At 44.8% G+C, this 27,319-nt stretch overlaps 1 long non-coding RNA gene across 1 annotated transcript; it reads left to right on the top strand.

Annotated features, from left to right (window-relative positions):
• Positions 1-9,800: 9,800 nt before the first annotated feature.
• On the top strand, positions 9,801-25,933 carry LOC119089194. Its single transcript, XR_005093057.1, has 3 exons — positions 9,801-10,024; positions 22,426-22,549; positions 25,724-25,933. It is a non-coding gene; the product is annotated as an uncharacterized LOC119089194 (long non-coding RNA).
• The last annotated feature ends 1,386 nt before the right edge of the window (positions 25,934-27,319 follow it).

Genomic DNA, 27,319 nt, shown 5'->3' with positions numbered 1-27,319 from the left:
GAACAGTAATGTATTGCCTTCCAGTGTGAGTCAAATTAATTTGCTGCAAAATTAATTTACTAAATGGAAATAACTCACAAAGCATAAAGAGAGGGGGTCCCATAAATTGCAATTCATAAAACCAGGTGACAAAAGGCACAGATAATGGGACGAGCTCAACGTTGGAAGCTAAGAGACACTATGGAGCCCTCTGGGATCCAATCCCTGAGTACTTAAGGCAGAGGGATGAGTAGAGAGAAGAATCAGTTATATTTCTTCTTAAGATAGAATTTCTCTGTGTTTTTTATGAGTCCCATATTAAGGAACTGACTCATAAAACGAAAAACAGAAACAGATTCATGAGGTATACTAAATCACTTCATGCCAACATTATTTCATACAAGTATTTGTAGTAGGATATGATGCCAAATATCATTGGAGAGAGAGAGACAGAGACAGAGAGAGACAGAGAGAGAGAGAGACCTTCTGTACTCCTGGCCATTAAGCTGGCTTTGAAATTCAAAGCAGTGGACCCTGCTACCAAGAGCAACAGGAAAAAAAGTCAAACAAGTGTGAGCTGAGGTCTATGGAGATGCACACAAATTAGCTTCATTTCCCAGGCCGCATTCCATGGGCAACCCTGTGCCCCAAACTCTTTCCTTCTAACTATTCCCAAGGGTCTTTCTTGAAGAAACCTTCTGGTTTGTTTGGAACACCTGGCCCCATATACAGTGTGTCTGAGATATTTATTCCCTCGCATCAGGTGTCACTACCCCAAGTGTAATCAAATGTCACGGTTAGGATTATGGTACCTGCTATAGAAAAGTCCTTTAGCGTACGTGGCTCTCCTAGTTGGTAGACATTGTTCTTCCTTGCAATGATCAAGGACTCCTCCCTTCCAGCATCCAGTTATCAAGTAGGGTAGTGGAACGGAGAAGGTGCACCTGCCTCTTGGATGCTGTGATGGTTAATACTCACTGCAGCTCGAGGGATCCAGACTCATCTGGGGGGTGGCATGGTATGGGGCCAGGGGGAGGGAAGAGCCATTGGGCATGTCTGTGAGGGGCTTTCTAGATCCAGTTAATGGAGGTACAAAGACTTACCCTAAATGTAAATAACACAGATTCAAGGGCTGGAGTCTCAGACTAAGGGAAAAGGTGCTATGGGATGATCTGTATGGCAAATGTGTTGCTCTGATTGGTTAATAAATAAAACACTGATTGGCCAGTGGCCAGGCAGGAAGTATAGGCGGGACTAACAGAAAGGAGAATTGAGAGAACAGGAAGGCGGAGGGAGACACTGCCAGCCGCCGCCATGATAAGCAGCATGTGAAGATGCTGGTAAGCCATGAGCCACGTGGCAAGGTATAGATTTATAGAAATTGGTTAATTTAAGATGTAAGAACTAGATAGCTAGCAGCCTGAGCCATTAGGCCAAACAGTTTAAATAATATAAGCATCTGTGTGTTTATTTTATAAGTGGGCTGTTGGACGGCCGGGGCTTGGTGGGACCCGGAGAGAAAACTCTCCAGCTACAAAAAGGAGAGCATGAGATGAGCAGTCGCGTTCATTACTCTCTGCTTCTTGACTGTGGACACAACGTGATCATCTGCTTCCAGCCCTCACCACCATGGCTCCCCTGTCTTGATGGACTATGTTTCCCTGAACTGTGAGCCAAAGGAACCATTCCTTCCTTCCTTAAGTTGCTATTACCTTGTCACAGTCACAAGAAACTGAATCCAACTTCCAGTTGAATTAAGCTTGCTAATTCCCAGCAATCCTTTGCCGACAGACCCAATGGGGCTCTCTGAGCATCTCCCAAGCAAGGTTTGCAAATCTCTTTTCTCACTGCTCACTGGCACTCAAAGTCTTGCTGATTTCTTAAAAAGCCATGGATCACAGCCAGGACCATGCACATACAGACCGCAGTTGGGCCAGTTGACATTCAACTTCACTGGATCCTGCCTGCTTGCCTGTCTTTTTCCTCCTATTCTGCATTCACAAAGCAGATTCCCTTTCCAAAGAAATGCAGTGAGAGAAATCATTTTGAGTGAAGAATTCCTAACTGTTTGGAAGTTAAGCAATAGCATGCTTATTTTTATTAATGATTCAAAAATGAACCCAGGGCTAAGAGCGGGACATTTCTCTTGCATCATATTAAGGAGGGGGGGGGCAAGGAGTCAGCAATGACAGGATCTCTCTCTCTTGAGCTTCCTCTTCTCTAGGACTATCCTAATAGTTTTGGTGCTTTTTTTCCCCCGTACGGTTCCAAAAATCCTGTAAGCTAGGGTTCTGGGGTTCCCTCCCCTCTTCTGCCATCCGGCATCTGTTGCCGCTGACACTGTGAGGTACTTGTCCTGTCCTGCTCTGCTTGGTATTCTCAATGTCTTCACGCAGTCACTCTTAAACGTGTTCTCTGGAGATTTTCGCAGCTTTCCATAGAAGAGATGGGGCAGCATACGCTTGATCCATCTTTCCCATATGCAAACTAACTGAAGATTTGTAAGTAGAAAAATGTGGCATGCTGCTTCCTAGCCCAGAAAGTGCTCTTGCCCTAGAGCAAGAACAGGTTGAAGGCCATGGTGACAGATGATGTGGTCATAAAGTGGGAAGGAAGGGGTAGAGTGAAGACCTACTGGGAGGCAGGCTCTCCGAGATCTGATGGTGATGAAATGTGGACCTCAAGGCATGTGGAAGCATTCAGAACGGCTTGCTAGGAAGAGAAACAATGTGCCCCATGAACCTTGGGGGTTTGCTGTTGTTGTTCTCATTTTTATTTCTTTAGGCTGCTTGTTTGCTTATTTGGTGTTTTGGTTATTTTTTTTTTTTTCAAGCAAATTTGTACACAGATTCTCCTCTCAGAAACCAGAACGGGAAGATGTGAAATCTTCCACGTTCCTTCTTGCCTCCTTTGCCTCTGTGTCGGCATCCAGACCAAGCTAAAGGAATGCCTCTGAGCCAACTTAAAAGTACGAGAAAGTTTGTTAAAATTGGCCTGTCTGCCCTTGGTGAGGGGAGACACTCTAGGCAGGTTTTCTTGCAAAGCTAGCTGTCCCCTTAAATTGGAAGAAGTCATTGCAGGGAAACAATAGTCCACATGAGCTGCATCATGATGCTTTTATTTTCATATAGTTCCAAAAATCACAAAATTATTTACTATGGCTTGGCAGTCCCCCTTCAAGGTGTTGCAGATATATTTAGCTCATATGTAGTGATGTTATTGGGCTATTAATTAAAATAACAGAAGACCAAAAACGATATGCATCAACTAAGGGGTGTTAAATAAGCTTTGTTTGCCTCCATGTCATTGATAACTTCAGGGAGTCGTGAAGTTGGTCTGGCCTAGCTGCCTTGAGAGGCATGCATCATAGGTTTTTTAGGTTCAAGTCCATGTTTCCTGCGGCACTATGTACCTTCCAGTTTCTGAGAGACTGATACACTCCCTCGGGCAGTGGAGCGTTCGGGCCACTTTGTGCTTCTCTGTATGTTCCCTTAGTAGTCAAGGAAGCATGAACGCCTGAAAGGACAATTGGTCTTAGATATTAATCTTCTGTGCCCTGTAAAGTCATTATATCCTGGCAACTAAAACTATATCGATGCTGGCAATTGCCATTATAATCTATTTCTGAAAAAGATACAAAAAGTCTGATTGCTCTTAATAAAATTTCCACAGCCTCAGTTTTGCTGTGGACCCTCCACCTAGCCTGATTTCATTCCTCACACCGTATCAGGTGACCCCGGCCCAGTAAGTAAGCTCAGGTTCTTACAGATAATCCATTCACAGACTTATTGGCTACTTGGAAAATAGCTGTTCATAGCTTTTGATTGTTTTTTCATTTATTCATCTGTTTATAATTGGTGTTTGGAGTTATTTATATAGTAAGAGCACATATATATTTAATATGACCTTTTCCTCTCACTGTTATATACTTTTTTATCTTTTAAAAAAGTTTTAATTGTAATTTTTGAGAATTTCATACATGAGTGCTATATCTACACAATTCCCATCCTTCCCTCTTCCTCTTCCACTTCCTTCTCTGTCCCGACCACCATCCCTCTTGAATTCATGACCTCTCTTCTATAATTACACACACACACACACACACACACACACACACACACACACACACACATACACACACACACACCCTACTGAGTTCAGTTTGTGGTGCCCACGTGTACATGTGTTTATGGGTGACCATTTAGGACTGAACAACCCACCCGGGGCTCATTTCTAGAGGAAACCAAGTCTCCCTCTCTCAGCAGCCATTGATGCCTGTAGTGCTGCATCTCTGGAGGGAACTTGTAAACCCCCATCCCATGGGCACGTCAACTGCTCTGGTCCTCTGCAGGCAGCCATACTGTTGAGACTTCATGGGAAGAGCACCCCTGTCATCACCAAGGGACGCTGGTTCACGGAGGCTGTGTCATCCGTGTCCCATCTGGGGCTGGCGCCCCACGGTCACTTGTTCTCTGCATTCTGGCCGGCTGCAGATCTCTGTAATAGCCTCATCTACTGAAAAAAAAAAAAAAGATGCTTCTTTGATGAAGGACAAGAGTATGGCTTCCGGAAGGGCCTGAACATGGAAGGGCAGCCTGGTACTTCTTTTTCCAACCCTTTTGGATTAGATTTCAAATGTATAAATGCTTTAAAGGAAATGAGGAAGCGCTAATTTTGCTGGGTTGTCTGTGAAAGAAGATAGTAATTATGATGCTCCTTAGTATAGTAACAGTCGCTGCAATATTTTCTTGGCTTAATTTTGTAGTAGATATCCACTACACACAGGTATGCCACAGACCTACAAATACACATCTAACCAGCCGTCACATCACTGGCTAATACCTCACTTGGTCTTTCAGCAACTTACAACTTCAGTTCTCCTCTATAATTATCTTTTACAAATAAACTAAGGAATGGTTAATCACCCTAATTATGCCTGTTAACTTAGTGCACGTATATTTTCCCCTGCCAAGAGTGACAATAGAGAACTGGGCCCAGAACCCATTTGGCTTGGACAGGAAACCAAGACGGTGGCCTCCTTTACCTCAATGGTAGAGTTTTCCTCATATTTCAAGCCACATGTTTAACTTCGTGTAGAAAAGTAAATAAAAGTAAAATTGAACAGAAAATCTCGAAGTAAATAGTACAAAAGACTGAGAATAAAAGTCCTTTCACCAGAGACAAAATTGGACTGTTCTGGAGGAAGGAATCTGTGGGCAGGAGAAGCAGTTTCCTTTTGTATCTCTTGCTGCAGGTTGACAAGGGGAAATAAAGGACTTGGCGATCTGCTGCTTCCAGAGTCTTTAATTTGAACTGAATTTTTTGATACAGTGGGGGCTTCGGGTGACATTCTTGCACAACAGGAAGTGTCCTTGCCAGGCAGAGCCCTCCTGGTTCCCAAGCATGCTCTTGCTTTTTCCCTCCTAGGTCTGAAACAATGCTGTATCAGGACACTTCAATCTATTACAAATGAAGGGGGAGAGGCTGGAGAGATGGCTCAGTGGTTAAGAGCACACTGGATGCTCTCCCAGAGGACCTGGGTTCAATTCCCAGTTCCCACATGGTGGCTCACAACCCTCTGTAACTCCAGTTCCAGGGAGATCCAGCACCCTCTTCTAGCTTCATCCTCAGGCAATGCATATGGTACACTGACATTTGTGTGGGCAAAACACCCATACACATAAAAATAAATACATCTCTTTTTTTTTTTAAATTAAGAAGTGGAGGATGAGTGGAAGTCTGAGATTTGGGTTATTGTTCATGCTTAGCGTTATAGTCTTTTGTGTCCTAAACATCCCCAAAGAACTGTCATTGAAAGAATAGCTCTGATCTCAAAGGAATCAAATAGTTTATTCTGGAGCAAATATGAGTGACCACAGCCTGGGAACATACATTAGGTTTCCTCAAATATAATGTTCCCAAATGGAAGCAGTTTTGTGGCATTTTATAGTCACAGAACAAAGAAAGTCATAAATCAAGGCAATTTTAAAATATATTAGTGGGCACATCAGAGGGGCAGTTACAAGAAGATGGAGAAATCTCTCCTATGGGCCTCAGACGCTGTCTGGTAACATTCTCAGCTTTGGGGCTGGAGGAAGTTGGGGATTTGCTAACTTAATAGATTCCAAAAGGTTTTTTTATCTATTAGTCATAGGATGTTAGTTCTGGCAAAGACGTGGGTAAGGAATGGCTGTTCAGAGAGCTAAAGCCAGCCAGGGGCAGGAGTTAGGCTCTGGACCGGTAACATCTCAACCTCTGCACATCACTGAAGTTCTAATCAGTCCTTCTGTTTCTGACTCAGCTTCTTTCCAGGAATTCTCGTCCACACCACCATGTATTAAGGCCTTGGTGCCCAGCTTACTGCTCTTTGGAAAGGATGTAAGCTATAATAGGAAAGAGCCGGTGGGTGGGGGGACAACAGGGTTGTGTTCTTGAAGATGACACTGGACCCCTGACCTCTTCTTTCTTTTTCTCTCTTAGCATCTCAACCACAAGGTGAAGAGGCTTCCTCCACACAATTCCTGCCACAACATGATACCTCACCTAAAGTCCAAAAGCAACAAGACCCACCAGCCATGGACTGAACCTCCAAAACTATAAACCTTTCTTCTTTTTAAGTTGATTATCTCCAGTATTTTGATACTGTAATGGGAAGCTGAAGAAGGTGCTTAGGCATTTGGAAGCCAGATGGGCTTTGATAGAAAATTCAAAATATTTAACTAAACATGATATAACACAAGTCTATAATCCCCAAAACTAATGAGGCTGAAGCAGGGGGATAGCCAATTCAAGGTCAGCCCATACTACATAGAGGGTCTGAGGACGGTCTGAGCTAGAACATCAAGATTCTAACCACTTGAGAATTCTGGGTAATGCTCCTGATTGTGCTGCTGTCATCTTCCAGTTAGAATCATTCAAGAGCCTGCTCTTTATTGTCAGCCGCATTTCACTTTCCATGGGATCTCCTAGTCCTGACCTAGGATCTTTCACCGGGCAAAGTTTTGCAAAAGGTGGGGTCAGCATAGCTCAGGCTGCAGATGCTTCTGGCAAAGGGAGTCGGTTGGGTTTTAATGCTTTGCAGAGCACATGCAAGGATTTGCTAACACACCATAGTTGGTCAATTAAAAACATTTCCAAACACCCCTGGCTGCTGGGATAAATGCTAAATATAGGAGGAATAAGTTCCACATGTACAAAAACTCAAAATAGCTTCGAACAAGAGACCAAGCAATGTCTTGGCTAGATCCTGTCTAGAAATCTCACCAAATAAGAAAAAAAATCCCCCAGTGGATCTTGGCCCAGTTTTAGGATTCAGACACCTTGGTCAATTGCTGCGATACGTATGTTCATTGAGAGATGTTTTAGATTTGTTCTGTCTACTTAGGAATGGGCAATGGCTTGTTCATCATTCAAAATGCTACAAGAACATTATCTCATGATAAGATACTAAGCAGCTATGGAAGAGGCTGGTGATGAGGCTCATGAGAAGGGATTCACAATATTTCTGGCAGTATATGTTTGTAATCCCAGTGCTTGGAAGATGGAGACAGAAGGTTGGGAATTCAAGGTTATCTTCAGTGGCACAGTGGTGAGTTCAAGGCCAGTGTGAGTTATATAGGTAGGTATCTGTCTTAAAGAGCAAAAGAGGATGGAGCCGGTTTCTCGAGTCAAATAACTAAAGAAAGGGCCCTAAAATTCAGGAAATCCCTTTGGAGTGGGAAGTGTGCCATTACAGCCAGGAGAAGAGCCAGAGCCAGCCAGTTGGGCCCGACTGAAGGCAAGATTGCTTCAGTGGTAAGAGTTGTGATGACTTGGCAAACGGGGCCCTGACCACTGTGCTGTCCAAAGCCTGGCGGCTGCACAGCAAAATTCTGAGTCAAACACAAGAGTGTGATGTGGAGCCACTTTCTAAGTAGGCATGCCTCCGATAGCCTTGGTTTCCCTGGCAAGGGTGAGGACGTTTGACCAAAGTTATTAGCACTTAGAATTCTGGTACCAAGTGACCCACTGTCAGGACCATTTTGTATGGCTGTCAGATGTGTGGTGTCCAGTTCCAGGGCATGCTGTTCATATTATAATTCAGAAGACTCTCACCCACATTCAAAACTGCATGCTAGACCAACTGCCAGCTGTAACTGTGGCCTTGCTGTTTCAATTCTTCAGCTTTCGCAGGTGAGCCACCTTGGGACCTGGGAAAAGGCAAATGACTTTTCCTAAAGCCACAGAGAGAAGTCAGGTCCCGTGGTCAGGCTCCACTCACAGCTAATAAATCCACAGGCCATGTGCTTAAGAACTTGAGGAGATAGGAACTAAGATAAAAAGCATGCTTTGAAAACATGCAGTGTGCCCCAGAAGGGCTGAGGGGTTGGCGCAGAAGAGGCTCCTCCACTGCCTTGCATTCCCCAAAGCAAATGAAAGGGAAATGGTTTTGAAGGCAGTGACATTCTAGAGGTAATTGATGAGTGCCGGGGAGACCCAGAAAGGCCCGGGTTAGGGAAATGAAATTGGTAAACATCTGGATTTGTGTCTCACAATGGAGCCATAAACCTGACTCTGGTGGTGCCCGGCAAGTTGGCTGCTTGTGAGTCTGTGAGGCAGGGGTCAGCTGTGGGCAGTGAGCATGGCTTCTGGTGATTGTGCCAGAGGGCATCGGCTGTGGGCAGAGGGAACGGCTGTGTGCTCTGTCCCACGGATGAGCATGAAGGCTGCGGAAAGGTTTCTCAGCTGCTTCAGAGTCACTGTGGGGAATGTTTTCTGTTCCCTTTGGGGGTGGATGAGCCAAGGCTCTGCAGGCTGGGCTGTCTCTGCTGTTATTCTGAAAAAGTCACTGACTCTGAGCTCTCAGAGGCATACAAAAAAGGTCTGATAGCTAGCCGCCTTCTCAAGGGAGTCTCAGCTCCCAGACGGCTGCGTGGCTGCTTTTCAGACACAAGGGAAGGACTGGTATGACATGCAAACTCAGTGGTAGCAAGGCAGAAGCAAGGACCGTCATCACAGTGCCGGGTCTGTCACCAGCTCTGAAGATGGCTGTCACCAGTCTTTTCCTCTATCAGGGTCTCATTTTCCCCTTCTGTAAAATGGGGCTAAGTAGCCTTTTCCTACCTTTGAATCCCAGGATCTCACAAGATGGATGGATTTTAGAGGACTACAGAATCACAGCAAAAGTGTCCTCATTATTCATTTCAATGACGAGGGTGCTAGGATAATATCAAGATCTTAACCTTAGGTGAGGTCAATAAATGGACTGCTCACATCCCTCCAAACAACTGGCAAACCAAAACCCAAGTGTGGCAGATGGGCGTCTCTGTGCTAAAGTATAAAGTTTTAGGCCAGTTAGAAATACAGGTTCAGCCTTTCTTATCTGCAGACTAACTGCCAATTTCTTTTTTATTTAAATACTGAACGTTTGGCTTTGATAATTTCACGTGTGTGTATATAACACATTCTCATTATTCTCATACCTCACCCTCTCTTGTCTCTTTTACCTCTGTCAATCACGGCTCCTCCCTAAAATCTCTTCCCCACCTTCACGTGTTTTTGCTTCATTCTGTGGCCTGCTGAGTTTAATCAGGTCCATCTGTGTGACCCTGGCTTTTGGAACGGCCCAGTGGAGCTCGATGGGCTCCCTGTAGATACATAACTAAAAACAACGACGACGACGACGATGACGACAATCCGCTGACAGCAAATAGTTCAGCAGGGAAGGGTAGGGCCCGGTGACCCTCGTCCCCGTCCATGACAAACTGTTGACAGAGTCAGTCTTGGGCAGGCCCCGACAGCCACGGTTGTGACATCATAATGCAATGGCTGCCGTGCTCAGATAGAATTCTCCAGCCCCCTTCTCTATCATCTGGTTCCTACATACTTTCTCCTCCCTCTTCCTCATGCTCCCCACTTAGAAGAGGGAGTGGCATCAATGTCCTGGTAGGGGGTAGGACTTCGACCATCACCTCTTAGAACCTTGAGTAGCCATGAGTCTATGCCTTCACCGCTGTTCACCACAAAAACAGGCTATTTTGATGGAAGCTGAGAGTGGCGTTTGTCTGTGAGTATAAACATGGATATCTAGAAGATGGTTTGATGCCGTGTCGATTTAACTACACAACAGTAGTTAGCTCCCACTGGAGCCGATGACTTCCCCGCCCATGTCAATTCAAATGGCTTGGCAGAACCAAGCCTGGGTTCCCTCCTGTGGAGCATGCCTCAAATCCAATCATAGAGCAGTTAGTTACCCCTGAAATAGTCTTAGCCTCGGAGAAATGCAGATGAAAACTAATTTGAAATTCTATCTCATCCCAGTCAAAATGGCATCATCAAAAATACACGTGACAGAAACGCTGCCATGGATGTGGGCAAAGAGAATCCTTTACGCACTGCTGGATGGGGGCGGGAGCTAGCACGGCCAACCCAGAAAATTCCTCAGGTTTCTCAAAACAAACAAACAAACAAAAACCTCAGAATCACAAATAGACCTACTATCTAACCCAGCCACAGCACTCTCTAGGCAAGTACCCCAAGGACTCTATGTCCCCCACAGAGATGCTCACACATCGTGTTTGTCGCTGTTCTGTTCACAATAGCTAGGATGTGAAATTAGCTTAGATGTCCATCAGCTGAAGAAAGGACACTGGAAATGTGGTACATACACACAATAACCTTTTATTCGTCTGTAAAGAAAATGAAATTATAAAAATTTCAGGCAAATGGATGAAGCTGGAAAAACAACAACAACACACAGTGCGAAGTAAGCCAGGCCCAGGAAGACAAACACCACAGGTCCTCTCTCCTGTGTGGATCCTAACTGTGCCTTTTTAGCTGCCTGTGTTTGACTTGGAGTAACCGTGGAAGCCAGGGAACTAGGAGAGGGGTTTTGTGAGAGGTTTTATCAAGAGAAGGGAGTCTTTGCCCTGGGGGAGATAGGAATGGGGGGGAGGAGGGGAGGGGGCAGGGGCGGGAGGAGGGAGGACAAGGAAATCCGCGGCTGATATGTAAAATTAAATTAAATTATAATATATATATATATATATATATATATATATATATATATATATATATATATATATATAAAAGAGAGTGAGGATAGTAAATGTAGATAAAATTCCTGCAGAGAGGAGAAATGCTGGGGATGGAGATGGGGGGGGGCATGGGGAACAAGGGAGGCAATGGAGCACATAGAGAGATAGCCATAATGAAGAGAGTATGAGATGCCATATGCAAGCCTGCTGGCTTGTAATGTAATTAAAAACATAATTTTTAGAATGAGTTAGAGAGATACCCTGCCCATCTAAACATCCTCATACCAGGTCTGGCAGCGTTTCTCAACCTGTGGGTCATGACCCCTTGTCAAACCTCCTATCTTCGAAAATGTTTACATTACTATTCATAGCAGTAGCAAAATTACAGTTATGGAGTCACAATGAAAATAATTTTATGGTTGGGGGTCAACACAACATGAAGAACTGTATTAAAGGGTTGCAGCACTAGGAAGATTGAGGGCCACTGGGGTGTAGGATACTTCCATGTGAGGTGTTTGTCAGGGAGACCCCAGAGGCCCCCAGAACAACACAGGTTCTTGCTGTTCCTCTTGGTTGCCCATCAGGATCAGAGAGTTAGGCCCCCACGGCTGAGACACCACACACCTTGGTTGTAAGGTTTAGAGAATTCAAGTGGGATGCGCTCTTCCTGATGACTAACTTCCATAGCGCAGAAGATGGTGTGCAGCTGTTGGCAAGGGAACGCATTGATCTCACCCAGCTGTGGAGCCTATGAATGTCACCACTAACCTACCAGGCAAGATGTGTTGGCTCCAAATTTCTGTTTCAGTTTGTGCTGACTCTGGTTATAGGCAGAGCAGTAATGAAGTGCAAGCTGAGACATTGTTCCTCTCTGTCATCCAGTAAATAGGCTGGCCACATCATCTGCCCCGCCACAGCTGTTTCTCAGAATTATCTGCTCTGTGGGCCTTATGGAGGTGATGAGAATGGGGGAACAGAGGCAGAGGAGAACCCCAAAGCAAGCTAGGCCATTCAGACTTCGTGTCTAGATGTTTCCTCGGAACATAACCATCGGTGTGTAGGAATCCTGTCATTCACTAACCAAAAGGACACGCGGAGCCCAGAGACAACAAGTAGAGGAACAAGTCATTGAGAAAGGACAGAAACGGATGAGCAGGCTTGAAAGGCCCCAGAGTTGACGAGAATAAGAAACCTCACTCTCTGGGACTGGGGAGGTGGCTCAGTAGATAAAGTGCTAGCCTGATAAGCACGAGGACCGGAGTTCAGATCCTCGGACCCCACTTAAAATCCAGTAGGCAAACCAACCATCTGTAACTCCGGCACTTGTGGTATAGAGACAGGAACCCCAGACCAAGCTGGTTCGTCAGACTAGCCAACACTGGCAAGCTCAGTGTGCCAATAAATAAAGGGAAGAATGATCAAGGAAGACACCCAGCATCAACTTCAGGCCATGCCCACACACATGTGTACACCACGCATGGATACATGTTAAAATAGTGGGGAGAGACATCATTTTCTATGGGTTTTAAGAACCTGATTCTGTTTCTTTTTGAAACTTCTTCAGTCTTCCTGGCCTGAGACCTTGGCTTTGACCCAATCCCCCTTTCCCTGATGGTCCAATCCCCCCTTTTCCCAGTGACCCAATCCCCCTTTCCCCAATGACCCAATCAACCTTTTCCCAATGACCCAATCCTTCCTTTTCCCAATGACCCAATCCTTCCTTTTCCCAATGACCCAATCCTCCCTTTTCCCAATGACCCAATTCCCCCTTTTCCCAATGACCCAATCAACCCTTTTCCTAATGACCCAATCAACCCTTTTCCCAATGACTCAATACCCCCTTTTCCCAATGACCCAATCCTCCCTTTCCCCAATGACCCAATCAACCCTTTTCCCAATGACCCAGTACCCCCTTTTCCCAATGACCTAGTCCCCCCTTTTCCCTAACCAGTTTCTCTTACTCAAAATCAAGGGGTCTCTGGCTACCCTTACCCCACTGTGGTACTGTGTGACTCTACCTCTTGAACCTTTGCTTCCTCATTTGTAAAATGGAGCTGCCTGCTCATGTACTGTTATGGTTCGAATATGAAAGGTCCCTCCAGGAGTCATGTTTTGAAGGCTTGCACTCCAGGGGGTGACACTATTTTGAGAAGGTGTGGGAACTCTGGAAGGAGGAGCCTGGCTAGAGGAAGTTGGTGAGTATGGATGTGCCTTTAAAACAGATCAGAACTCAGTGTACTGCCCTCTGTCACCACTTCCTGTCCACAGCGGAGTGACGAAATGTTTCCCTTGTGTTCTCCTATCATCATGATACCATACCCAAGCACACGAGGCCAGAAAAACTGTGGGCTGAGCCCTCTGTAACCATGAGCCAAAGAGCCCGCCCTTTCCTAGTTTGTTGGGTGTTTTGGTCACAGCAATATAGAGGGATTAACCTGTGTTCCTACATTTCTTTCCTGGTATTGTGATTGCATGAAAGGCTGCTACAAAATAAAGTGGGATTAAGTCACAGTGAGTCCCTTTCTCTTATCATCCCCCATCCCACCTGACCCCTGCCCAGGTCACCCAACTGAGACCATAACCAAGTCACACCAGTCAATATAAACAGCTTCACTAGCTATTACCTTAGCAGAGACTACTACTGTCCCTTCCAGAAACCAGGGCGCAGCCTGGGAAAGTGAACTTCAGGTTCTTAGGTAGAAATTTATCGGCCAGCACTCAGTACTGTGCAACATGAGGCAGGACACTAGCTCACACCCACCCACGCAGCTCCTGGCTCCCTGCACCGTCACCGTGGCCCAGTAGGTGTTTATAGCTCTAGCAGGCTTGTCAAAACAGGAAGCTGGCCCTTCAACACCACCCTGGCCTCAGAGTGTTTTTTTTAATTCTTTCTTTCGGCTCCTTGATGTGAGCAGAATGTTCATGATCATTACGGTTTCAATTGTAGTTCCATTGCACAGACACCCTCAGACAACCTATGCCTGCTTTTAATGCATGTGGCATTTCACAACTGCCGTTGTGTCTGCCACAGAGGAATGCTGTATGGGTGGCCTGGTGGTGTCTCTTTATAGCCACTGAGCCACAGGGAAGAAATAGAATATACCGCAGCTGGAAGGAACTGGATCAGACCAAATCCAAAGCAAAACAACAACAGACAACCTCCCCTGGGGTGGTAAGACAGCAGTGTAGATTATAGGAGACAACATGGTAACAAAACCTGGATATGTTTAGAAAGAGCAGACACCTTCTTCTTGGGTACTATTGGAAATGCAAGCCTGCTTATAGGCTCAGAAATAGATTGGATGAAATTTCACGGCTCCTCCCATTCCTAGGATGATGATAGGATCTCCATTTGAAGGTCCCTCTGTCTCCATTATACCAACTTCCTACCAATTTCACTCTCCTATAAATGCCTGACAAGGTCCACATTTTAAAATATTATTTTGTTATTTTTATGTTATGGGTATTTTGTTGGCAGGTATATATCTCTTTGTACCAATTTTAAGCTTGGTGCCCATGGAGGCCAGAAGCGGGTGATGGCTCTCCCAGGGCTTGGTCACAGAGAGTTGCGAGCTGCCATGTGGGTGCTGGGAATTGAACCAGGATCCTCTGGAAGAGCAACCAGTGCTCTCAACTGCTGAGCCCCAAGCTCCACATTTTTTTTTAAAGATTTATTTATTTATTATGTATACAGTGTTCTGCCTGCCTGTATGTCTGCAGGCCAGAAGAGGGCACCAGACCTCATTAAGGATGGTTGTGAGCCACCATGTGGTTGCTGAGAATTGAACTCAGGACCTCTAGAAGAGCAACTAGTGCTCTTAACCACTGAGCCATCTTTCCAGCCCCAAGCTCCACATTTTAGGCAACCCCAACTTTTCTCTTTCCCATCCAGCCCTCACTACCAATTCATTTCATCACTAGTCCATATTCTCACTTACGAGGGAACCCATAACATCAAGGCTACATGCAATGAGCGAGAAGATGAATCCCTTCTTCTGTCTGAACTGATGTCTGCCACGTCACCAGGCATGTGCGGCCCCACATTCCCCACCTGAGGCACCTGCGTCACCCAATCTACCTGCAGTGTTTGTGGATCCTAAAACCTGCCCTGATAGATGCCACAGAGAGGCTTCCCAAGCAGCACTCACTCTTCCTTGACCTCTCTCCACCCAAGGGCAGGAGGAAACTACTGAATGGCGTGACCGGCTGACCTGTAGATAAACCACCCAGGTCTCCCGGCCCTATAAAGATGAATACCCACACTAGTTGGTCCTCGATCTACTAAACACACTCATTCTTGTAAGATATCTGAATTTTAAAAAGCTGTTTGTGAGAGGAGAGGACACAGGACAAAGTCATTTAGTAAACTCCACCCTCACTACCACCTTGAAAAGTCCGAGTTTCTTTGCACAAGAATTTGTGCGCCCCTAGACGGTATATTTATTAAATATATTTTTAAACAAGGACTTATAGCATCTATAAGTCTTTCATCTGTTCGCCTTCTTTTTGTTCCCATGGTTATTTCCCTTATCTGAGGAGAGGGAACCAAAGCGCCTGGCACTCTGCTTGGCAACTCCCCAGCCTCCACTCCCCCCCCTCTTTATCCATATATCATACATAGGGCGGAGTATCTTCCTAACCCATGTTCATCACTGGACAATGTGGCTAGCATCTCGTGGGCAGCCCCAGGGTTGGGAGCTCCATGTCAGTAGCTTTGTGGATGAAACTTGTCTCCTCTTCTCCAGCATCTTCTCTAACCTCCGCCTAACATGCACCCAACAAGCTTTGCCACACACCCCTAGCTCAGAATGTGCTTCCATAGCCAATAGATTTTGCCTACCCTGAGCCATGTTTTCAAACTTTCTCCCCATCCTTCTTTGTTCATTGGGTTTGGACTTAAATGACATCCCATCTTTCTGTCTTTCCTAAGAGTTAAGTAGTCTTTAATCTCTCCTTAGATCACTTCATCTAAACTTCACTTGGGATACAACCCACACCGTACTTTACATCTGGGATGTGTCTCACGCAGTCAACTCTTATGATAAACAACTAAAACAAGTGTCCATGACTCAAGACCAAAGATCTATTTCTGGCTCATGGGTGAGCCATTGCTGGGGACTCTCCCCCCAAGTGCTGATCAAGGATGGAGACTGCCTCCACTCCATAGCTCTGTTATGCCTAAAACTCCAGTGTCCATCACCCTCTCACACCAACAGTGAAGTTGAGCATTGAGCAGACAGCACAGGGTTTTAAGGACCCAAGCCTGACCAGATCTCTAGCCCTCACTCTGAGACAAGTATGCCATTGTATTTACTGACTGTTCTTCTCACAGGACTCTCAATTTCCCATAGAACTGATTCACAGCCAAGACAAGTTTTCAAAATGAAAACAGAGCTTATCTGTTTCATATTCAATGGTATCTCTGTAGCCACTGTACTGGAGAGTAGGGCAGTCTAAGGGAGTTCACTAAGGTCTGGAGTATCAGCAAGGACTTTCACATAAAGAACCAACTGGCGTGACACAACTGGCCAGTGTCCATAGTTGCCATTTTTCTGTCTTGATATTCAATTAATCATCATGATGGCAACCTAGGAAGTTAAATTAATAGAGAAATCAAAACAGACCTGTCATATTTACCATTAAATAAATGGAATGAGTCACACTGCCAGAATTTCTTGGGAAATTTAAAATTTATTTCTCTCAGCTCTGCAGTACATGGTTGAAGGGAAATGTTCTCTGGGACACCTAGTGATGATTACAATGCAAACAGGGTGTGGCTCCGTGGGAGAGGGCCAGGGAAGCAAATAGAAGGCCTCAGGTTTGCTCCCTAGTAAACATAGTAAACAACACACACACACACACACACACACACACACGAGAGAGAGAGAGAGAGAGAGAGAGAGAGAGAGAGAGAGAGAGAGAGAGAGAGAACTAGTTGAAGATATCACATCCCCCTGAAACTAGTTACAGGCAGCTAATGAGCTGCCATGCCGGTTCTGGGAATTGAACCCAGGTCCTCTGGAAGAGCAGCCAGTGCTCTTAACTGCTGAGCCATCTCTCCAGCCCCCCCTCCACAATACAGTTCCTAACTGTAAGTAAAAGCATTAAATTCCCAGAAACATAAGTCTTTTGATGTTTCTCTGAAATCGAGAATACAAGAGGAATTTCCAATTTTGGCCAGATACACAGTGACAGCGAAAGTTCCAGTCCCTTATAAAGTGAACCAAAAATAAACCCAACACTTTGAGACACAAGGCAGGGCTATCTCTAACAGGAAAGATTGCTTTAAGATAAAATCTTAGCTTATGGTTCAACTTGAGATTATATAATATCAGGCTGATACCAAAGTGATATCCATTCATTAAAAATTCCACTTTGCATAGTGTGTGTGTGTGTGTGTGTGTGTGTGTGTGTGTGTGTGTGTGTTATGTGGGAGTGGGAGTGTATCAACAAGTATATGAAGACTGCTTATACTGGATTTTAAGCCCAGGGCCTCTTACTATATTCCTAAGCCCCCCCGCAATTGAATTGATCCCCTGAACTAGCAATGTGCTGGGCAATGATAGTGAACCACAAGTCCCAGAAAATGCCAATCACAAAAAGAAATACGCCTCAGCTCTCAGTGTCCTTTGCTGCTAGGCTATGCTAAAAAACGGAAGTAGCTTTAAAAAATTTCCTACCTTCAACATATTTTTAACTAACAGTGGGTTCAGTGGGTTCACATGACCTATCATGAGTGAAGGTATGCTTGGAGCTTGGTGACCCTGAAGAATAATTGAAACTTGGATTTCCAAAGCCTTTACATTTTTCATACACCCTGTCTATTAAGCCACGGAGCTGATGAGGAAAACTGAAGTAGAAAAGGGTGAAGAGATTTGGCGATGGTCACAGGACAAATCACAAGGCATGTTTCATGACCTAAGGCATAGACCAAGACCATGGGCCTCACCTTATATCGCTTGCTTTCTGCCCATTCATCCCATCCGGTGACGAGTTGGGCCAAGCCCATTCAATGATTCTTGTGCCATTAGGTCCAAAGGGTGGTTTCCTGTCTTCACCCTTTGCGACCTCTGATCAGGTCCTGGCTATCCAGGTTTCCTTCTGTCTTTGACTATTCCATCTTCCAGGAAAGACTTTGTCTACAAATCCATCAAGACTTCCCCTGCCAACTCCTTCATGTTTCTTTCTCATCAACTTACCAGAGCAGTAATTGTACATTGACTCATGAGCTTTCCCTGGTTGATAACAGCATTTCCCACCAGACTACAGGCTTACTGAGGATGGGACCATGTTCAGTTTTTCCCATCATGATAGTCACAGTGCTGATCACCGTGCCGGGCACATATTAACACTTAATTAAAAAAAATTCCCAATGAATAATAAAAGTCAACTTATCAATAAAGTAATTAATCAACACAATATATTTTCTTGTGTTTTTTCCTATTTTGAGTTGTTATTATAGAAATTCATCACATTAGATGGCCTGTCAAGTGGAGGAGTTTTCCTTTCTATTGCACAAATTTACTTTGATTCATTTTATGAAAAGAATTCCAGGAAAATGATGAGCAAGTCTACGCTCACAGTCTTTATTCAAGATGACAGAGTGTCTGACTATATGGCAGTGCTGTAGAAATGAGGATGATAGAGAATGCAGCTAAGAAAGAGGATGGAGCTCTGGTCAGGTCTTTCAGTTAGAATCAGAAGGACCAGGCTGGCTTTATCCAGCAGCTTTATCCTGTGGAAGCTGCTTCCATTCCTGGAGCCTTGACTGTTCATCTGGGAGATGTGAGGGATGCTCTAAGTGGCTAGTCTTCTGCTTTGAACAATGGCATGCATCCCGAGCATGGCCACCCAACCACTGTTTCCCTACAAACCCAGGGTTCTCCTAGAAAATTTCTAGAACTAAAAGCTTTTCCTTCTTATGGTTATATTTTTTCTTATTCTTCTTAGACTGTTTCTTTTGATGAAATATATACTAAGAAAAATATCAGTCTTCTTAGGGTGCATCCTTATCAAATCTCTTGACACTCACCTTTCCCTGATCAGGAATGAGAAGACTGGCAGTACTCTATCTCTAGAAATGAGTGAGAATAGCAGCTCTTATAAAATAAAAGCCCCCAAGTCATGGGTCATCTACCAGCTATGAGCTTTGGATATAATCCCTCAACTGCCCTGAGCCTTGTGTCTTTAGTAAATATTTGTTTAGCTGACTTACTTCCATAGAACGGTCACGTGGGTCACATAGGATAGCATTCAAGAAAGTAACTGGAAATACATAAGGCGCGATAAACATGGGTTTTCAAATGCCTGAGAGATGCTCCAAGGAATAATGACAAGCATAGTCATTATGGTGCCAATTATAGACGTTACATCTCCCAGCAGTTTCTTAGTAACAAACCCCATGCAATCAAGATCTCAAATGCTCAATCCCTCTTTCCCCTACACGGTTCCAAAAGTCCCACACCTAAGCGTTTGTATGGCAGTTTAATGATTACTTAGTAAAAAAGTTACTCCTTACCCTGCGTGCGAGGCAAGAAAGGATTTGAACCCATGTAATAAGCACCGCAGTAAGTAGACATCAACAGCAAATGGACAGGTGCGTGTTAGAGAGCTCTTAATCCAGAGTGTTGGGTAGAATGAAAAAGGCAATGTTTGCCCAAGAAAACGAGCTGCCTCCTCCGCTTCAGCAGCACTGTTTGCACACCATCAGAGACCCATTTCTGCAAGAAAATTGAAGCTCACAATTAGAGTTGAAATCCTTACATATATGGTGAAGTGATGGTTTTTATAAAGGTGCTGAAACCATTCAACAGGAGAAAGGACAGTGTCTTCAATAAATGATGCTGGGGAAACTTGATACCTACATCAAAAAGATAAGACTCGCCTTTTCTTTGTGACTATAGGCAAAACTTAACCCCAAAAATGGACCATAGAACTGAAAATATAAACCTGAAAGAAAGCATAGTCCTCTAATGGCATCACTGGAAAGGCTAAGGCTGTAGTTCAAGACCAGCCTGCACTATCTGGTGAGGCTCTTTCTCAACCCCTACCCCGCAAAAAAAAAAAAAAAATCCTCAAACACAGGATACAACTTCATAACATTGCATTTACCAATAATCTCTTGTTTTGACCCAAAAAGCATGGCAACAAAAGAAGAAGTAGTCAATTAAATGTTATCAAAATTAACAATTCCTGTGCACCAAAGGGCATTATCTAGACAATGAAAAGAGTCAGTCTGGAGAATGGGAAACTATGCAGACATCCCATAAGCGATAAGGGATTAATATCCAGGCTGTACGAAGGTCTCATAACTCAAAAAGCCAGACACTTCAATTCAAAAGCAAGCATGAGATGTGAATGGACATTTCTCCAAAGAGAGAATATGAATGGCCTGAGAGCCAAGAAAAGATATTTCCTATCACAGGCCATTAGAAGACTACAAATCAAAACCACATAGAGAGATACTTCATGCACATTAGACCAGAATTATGAAAAAATAAAATGGGAATACAAATGGGGACAATGTGTTGGCAAGGATGCGAAGAAGCTGGGACTTTTGTACCTCACTCACAGAGAGCTAAAATGGTGCTGCTACTGTGGAAAACACTTTGGCAATGCCCCAGAAACTTAAACACAGAATCGCTCTATGATCTAACAATTCTACTTGATGGTTCCCATACCAACAAATGAAGAAAGAAACTCAAGAGACGCCAGGATCCATAGTTGAACTGTTCACAATATCCAAGAGGTCAAAACAACTCAATGTCCAGTAGAGGACCAGATAAACAAAACAGCGCCTACATATATTTTAGAATGCTATATGACATTCTCTAGCGTGGATAAACCTTGAAAATAACCTAAGGGAAATAAGCCCAAAGGACACCAAAAGAGTAAGTGTTAGATAGTCTACTTCTATGGAATAATTATATGAAAAATATATAGAAATATAAAGTAGAACCAGTTATGGGGAGCTGGAGGGAGGAAGAAAAGTGGAGTTAATATTTAACAGGTGCAGAGTTTGTGTTGAGGATGATAATAAGTTCTGCTGATGGATGATAACAATGAGTGTGCAAAATTGTGAACATACTTAATGCCTCTGAGTTTCATACGCAAAATACTTACGATGATGAATTTAATGTAGGAGAGAGGCCTTGGTGTGATAGAAATTGGTGTCTGTCATCTGTTACAGATAATGGGTGTGCTCTCTTTTCTTATAGATCTTCAAACTCAGAGAGGGAAGGTGAAATGGATGGGAAGTGGCTAGCACCTGCTTTTCCCACTGTCCCTTGCAGCCCTTGCTCACGCTCATCAGCCTGAGGCTCTCAGCAATCATTATTTCCCTTCCCTCCCCCTTTCAAATATTTCTTGCAGTGGCAAATAAGGATTGCAAGCTCCAGCACCCTCGCATCTCTGGATAAATGAGATGCCACCTCAGCCGCAGTCACTGTCCGGATCTGCTAGCAAAGAGCAGAGTGTAAACTTCATTAGCATTCCGAGGAAGCTGGGGGTGGGGCGTGGGAAGACACCAATCCTCAGGGGTTGGAGGCGGAAGGCAGCACAGGCAGAGGGATGAAAATGAAGCAAGAAGTCGTCTAAAAACAGCCCAGTCCCTCTGCCCAGCATGGGAAGGATCTACAAAAGACACAGGCTTCCACCATGACAGTTGCAAAAACCCCCAGGGAGGGGTTCACAATGACAGTCACAGTCATACTGGCCTTCCACTCAGGGGGACAGCTTCCATTTTCCACGGCAGAACAATCGACAGAGCCGTTGTTAGGGAGCCACATTCCAGATGTCCACTGACAATAGGATAATTCTCAACATCTGGAAATGTGACCACAATAGAACCAAGAGACCCGCCGGCTTCACCAGAAAGGCTTCTAGAGGAAGCCCTGTCTGGGGGACAGAATGGTACAGACTGCAAAGAAGCAAGGGCCACATCCTTCACTTGCCTGGCTATTCCCAGTGATGTGTCGTAACAAGCTAGAGCAGTCTTTGTTTAGGCTTCTTCTCCTCCTCCCTGGATTGTGTGTGCGGGGGAAACTGGCAGTGAATAGAAAGAGACAAAGGATGGATGTCTGGCTCATTAGAGAAGGGACAGGGCCTGCTAGCTAATAATTCAGCACAAAGAAGGAAGACTGGAGAGCAAAATAACTACTCCTTCTAGATTCCTCCATTTGCTTAGCTTCCGTTGCCATATATGTTTTTAAAAATATTAGGACACAGGTCTACAATCCTCCCAGCAGGCTGCTCATCTTTAGTTAGTGGGTGTGAGGGTATGTGTGTGTGTGACTATATGAGTGTGTGTATAAGCGTGTGTGAGCATATGAGTGTGTGTGTACAGGTGTGTGTGGTATATGCACTTGTATGTATGTGTGTCCATGTGTGAATATGCATAGGTCAGATGCTGACTTTGGATGCTTTGTTCTAGGACTCTCTGCCTAATTCCCTTGAGATACCATCTCCCACTAGACCTGGACCTAGGCTGAGAGCCAGCAAACCTCAGCGCCCATCTCCATCCCTCACAGTAGAGGTTTCCATGAAGCCATGACCAGGTTTGTTTCTCTGCTGTTGTTTTAACTTGGGTGCTGGGGTCTAATCCTCAAGCTTGCACTGAAAATGTTCTTACCCACTGAACTATCTCTCTGTGTAGCAGGAATCTTAAAGAGTCTTTATTAATAAAATCAAACCTGAGCCAGGTATTGGGGTGAACTGTAAGATCAGAGAACCAGAACAAGCCACAGCTACCTCACCTTGCCAGATCCTCAGCTGGTCCTGTTTCCTCAGACTGGAGGCCTCTGAGTCCTCATCCAGAATGGATCTCAGCTGAACTGCTGCTTAGAAGCCTGAAAGCTTAACCAGCCAAATGCTTAACAGGCCAAATGCTTCTAGTTTCTGGTCCTCACGTCTTATATACCTTTCTGCTTTCTACCATCACTCCCTGGGATTAAAGGCTTGCTTTCTGGGATTAAAGGCATGAGTCACCATGCTTGGCTGTCTCCTTGAACACATGGATTTCTGCCTCTGGAATGCTAGGATTAAAGGCGTGTGCTACCACTGCCTATCCTCATGTTTAATATTGTGGCTGTTCTGTCTCTGACCCCAGGTAAGTTTATTAGGGTGCACAATATTTTGGGGAACACAATACCACCTCATCTCTGTCCTTCTTCCTTACGTTTTGAGACAGGTTCACTGACCCTGGAGCTCATTGAGTTGGCTAGACTGGCTGGCCCGTCCTAGGGATCTTCCTGTTTCCACTCTTCCCAATGTAGTCAGAGGCATGTACTGTTAGAATTCTTAGCCACCCCCAGCTACACGACTGAGTGTATGCTGGCAAGATGCTTAGTCATCCCAGGGCCTCATATCTTACATGTGCTGTGTGATGACGTAATTTGAGCACAGCATGATCACCTAATCTATGCGTATGTGTGGCGTAGCTACGTAAGCCCATATGCTCATGTGGGGGGGGACCTATAAAAGGGGGTTCCATTCATCCATCCCCCCTCTTCCTGCACGGTCATTCCCATAGGCCTAGGCACACCCCTTCTGTTTCCTTCCCTTAATAAACTCTTATAGTGGGTTTCGTTGCACCTCGTGGCTTTCCCCACATGGTAAACAGCGCCGCTTAATGATAACATGCACCACTATGCCTGGCTTTTATATGTGGGTGTCAGGAATTCAAACCCAGGTTCTCAGACTTGCACAGTCAGCACTCGGCCCTAGACTGTTCATCTTCAATACACCAGTGAGTGCCTGTACAAGATGAAACTGGCCATTCTTTTTTTTTTTTCCTTTTATTTTATTTTACAATACCATTCAATTCTACATATCAGCCATGGGTTCCCCTGTTCTCCTCCCTCCCACCCCCTCCCTTACCTCCAGCCCACCACCCATTCCCACCTCCTCCAGGGCAAGTCCTCCCCCGAGGACTGCGATCAACCTGGTAGACTCAGTCCAGGCAGGTCCAGTCCCCTCCCAGACTGAGCCAAGTGTCCCTGCATAAGCTCCAGGTTTCGAACAGCCAACTCATGCAATGAGCACAGGACTCAGTCCCACTGCCTAGTTGCCTCCCAAACTGATCAAGCCAATCAACTGTCTCACCTATTCAGAGGGCCTGATCCAGCTGGGGGCCCCTCAGCCTTTGGTTCATAGTTCATGTGTTTCCATTCATTTGGCTATTTTTTTTCAATAATTGAGTAAAACCGAAATTTATTATAAGCCACAGTCGTCCTAGAGACCTTCATGCTATATATATATAGCCTTCATGGTTCTATGGGTTGTGGTCTGATTGTTCTTTATTTTATATCTAGAATCCACCTATGAGTGAGTACATACCATGACTGTCTTTCTGGGTTTGGGTTACCTCACTCAGGATGATTTTTTCTAGTTCCATCCATTTGCTTGCAAATTTCATGCTTTCATTGTTTTTCTCTGCTGAGTAGTACTCCATTGTGTATATGTACCACATTTTTTTCATCCATTCTTCCGTTGACGGGCATCTAGGTTGTTTCCAGGTTCTGGCTATTACAAATAGTGCTGCTAGGAACATGGCTGAGCATGTATCTTTATGGTCTGAATCAGCATTCCTTGGGTATATGCCCAAGAGTGGGATCTGGCCATTCTTTCTCAACCACAGTTAAATTGTCAAGGGATCTATTTTTGTGACTGAAGTTTATCAAAGAAGTTCTCCCTTTTTTCAAACATTTGTTTATTTATTTATTGTGGGGGGAGTGGGGTGGGTGGGTATGTGCATGTCATGGAGTGAGTGAGGATGGAGGTCAGAAGACGACTTATAGGATTCAGGTCTCTTCTTCTACCACACAGATTTAGAAACTGAACTCGCTTGCTCGGATTTGGTGGCAAGCTCCAATACCCACTGAGCCATATTGCCAGCCCTCATGGCAGTTCTAATGCTCCCCTGGGAAAATAACTTTAAAAACTTATTGGTTTTTTTTTTCTTTGTCAAAATAAAATTAATGAGAAGATAGTAGTCTTGGGGGGACTAAAACGCAATGTAAAGTTCTATTAAGAAAAAAGTGTGGCACTTGTTGAAGCATTGTGGAAAGCTTTATTCATGGTTCTGGGAATGAGTGAAGACTATGTAATGGGGAGAGAGGTTTTAACTACATATACCACAAAGAGGACTGGTGAAGTATGCCCAGTGAGCTGAGAGCTGAGAGGGAGCTGAAAAATTGCCAAGAGGACATCAAGGACCAGCAGGACTCCTCACGAGCAGACTTGAGGGCAGGCTAGAGTGACCAGACAGCAAGGATGAGAGAGAAAGAATTTCACCATGTCCAGGATGATCAGAGTTCAAGGGAGGGCATCTTCTCACTAAACCAACTTAGTAGGATTCTTGCTAAGATTTCCCAAGAACCATATGTTCATATAGACTTTGCATCTGGTCAATCTTGGTATGTGATGTTTTTATTTATTTTTACAAGGTTTTTATCATAACATTTGTAATTTTTTTTTAAGAAGGATCATATGATTGGATAATTCCTGGCGGTGATGCAGGTAGTAGGGCCAATTCCATGCCCCTTGCTGGGCAAAGTTTCAAGCCAGATGGCCAGCTCTGCTGCCCAGCTAATCCCTGGGGTGGGTTAGCAAGCTTTGGCATTCCAAGCTGGGGGAGTATCAGCTCTTCTGGGTCTCATCGCTCCACCTTTGTGTTGTGGGCACTATGGGTAGGTCACTAAGAACCACTCACAATTCCTACCCATCTGCAGGAAGAGACACAGGAAGAGGATTCCGCGAACATCATGGAAAGCTACACAATGAACTGGCATATCTCCGTTAGCTGACTGCTTGTCCGGCATTCAAATGGCCCAAAACAAAGACCCAGTGACTTAAGCAGCCAACTTACAATGCTGAGTATGAAAGCCAGAAGCCATGGGCTGCAAATATACTCAAATAAAGAAAACAGGCTGGAATGCTGATGGTGTTGTGAGCTCCATACTTATGTCTCCAAACAAATCTCTTTTATCTACTTATGTCCCTCACAGTTGGAATTTTTTAAATTATTTATATCCAAACACAGTGCCAAACTAGTATACTTTCCTTTTCCCACTAAAGGTAGAAGGGACAGATCAGTACCCAAGCTGGATACAGAGACCTCTAATTTTTTAAGGTGCCCTTTCAAGTGGGAAGTACTTCATACTAGGTGAAAAGTCACAATCACAATGGCTCATCTTCAAATGTTGTTTGTTTGTTTGTCTGTTTGTTTTGAAAGTTCGAGGTACTAAAAAAAAAAGTATAGACTGGTTGCATTTCAGTGTGGTGGCCTGAGGCTGTTCACTGCTGAACTTAGAAATCTGTGGCATGTCACATTGGTTCCTTACCTCATCCGTGCCCGATTTGGTCAAGCAACAGGTGTTAGATCAGTGGTTCTCAGCCTGTGGGTCGCGACCCATCAGGGGGATCACACATTGGCTAGCCTGCATGTCAGATGTTTACCTTACAATGCATAACAGTAGCAAAATCACAGTTATGAAGTAGCAACAAAAATAGTTTTATGGTTGGGGGTTGCCATGACATAAGGAACAGTATTAAAGGGTCACAGCGTTAGGAAGGTTGAAGGCCACTGCTCTAGATGGTGAGATGGGTGAGGGCCTCAGGCATGCTTGCTGGCCTGGCTTTAGCTTCTTTCTCTGTGGTTGGCCCTAGGAGTGTGCCCTGGCCACCGTCATGAAGGGAAGAAGCAACAAAGCAGACAGGAACCCAATCTTCAGCTCCTAGGAGAATGCCCACAGTAGATGGACACGGTCCTAAGTGAGGAAGGGAGCTTATCCTCACAACCATTGAAATGCGGAGATTATTTTAATGCAGCATTAGACTGTCGGGGCTAACAAGCTTCCCAGTGGCTTTCCATGGACGTCTGTGTATCAAAGACAAAACCCCAGAGCGATCTAAAAGGAACCTCACTTTCCGGCTCCTTTCACCGCTCTGACATCATGTTCAGCTGCTCCTGGTTCTTCATCTGCCCTGAGTGTGCCAGCCTTGGGGGCCGCTACGGACATGGCAGCTGTGTTTCTACCTCACGGCTTGGCACACACTGCTCACCCGACCTGGGACACTTCCTCCATGGGCCTGGGTGGCTCATTTGCTAATTTCCCTTAGATCTTCCAGAAAGTCCTCAGAGTAAAGACATCTTCAGCCATCTGGTTTTACATGGCTGCCCCAGTGGCCCCTAGCCCCTTCCTAGATTTCCATTTCTGCTTAGCACCCACCATCATTACATATTCATCCCTCTTCTCCTCACCACTCCACCTGAGGGTGGGGACTTTATTTCCTTCACTACATTATTCCCAGCTAGCGGCAACAGT

Source organism: Peromyscus leucopus, chromosome 17 (genome assembly GCF_004664715.2).
Source record: "Peromyscus leucopus breed LL Stock chromosome 17, UCI_PerLeu_2.1, whole genome shotgun sequence".
Classification (NCBI taxonomy): Eukaryota; Metazoa; Chordata; class Mammalia; order Rodentia; family Cricetidae; genus Peromyscus; species Peromyscus leucopus.
The sequence above is the reverse complement of the archived record's forward strand: the minus strand, read 5'-3'. Positions and strand labels throughout refer to the sequence as shown.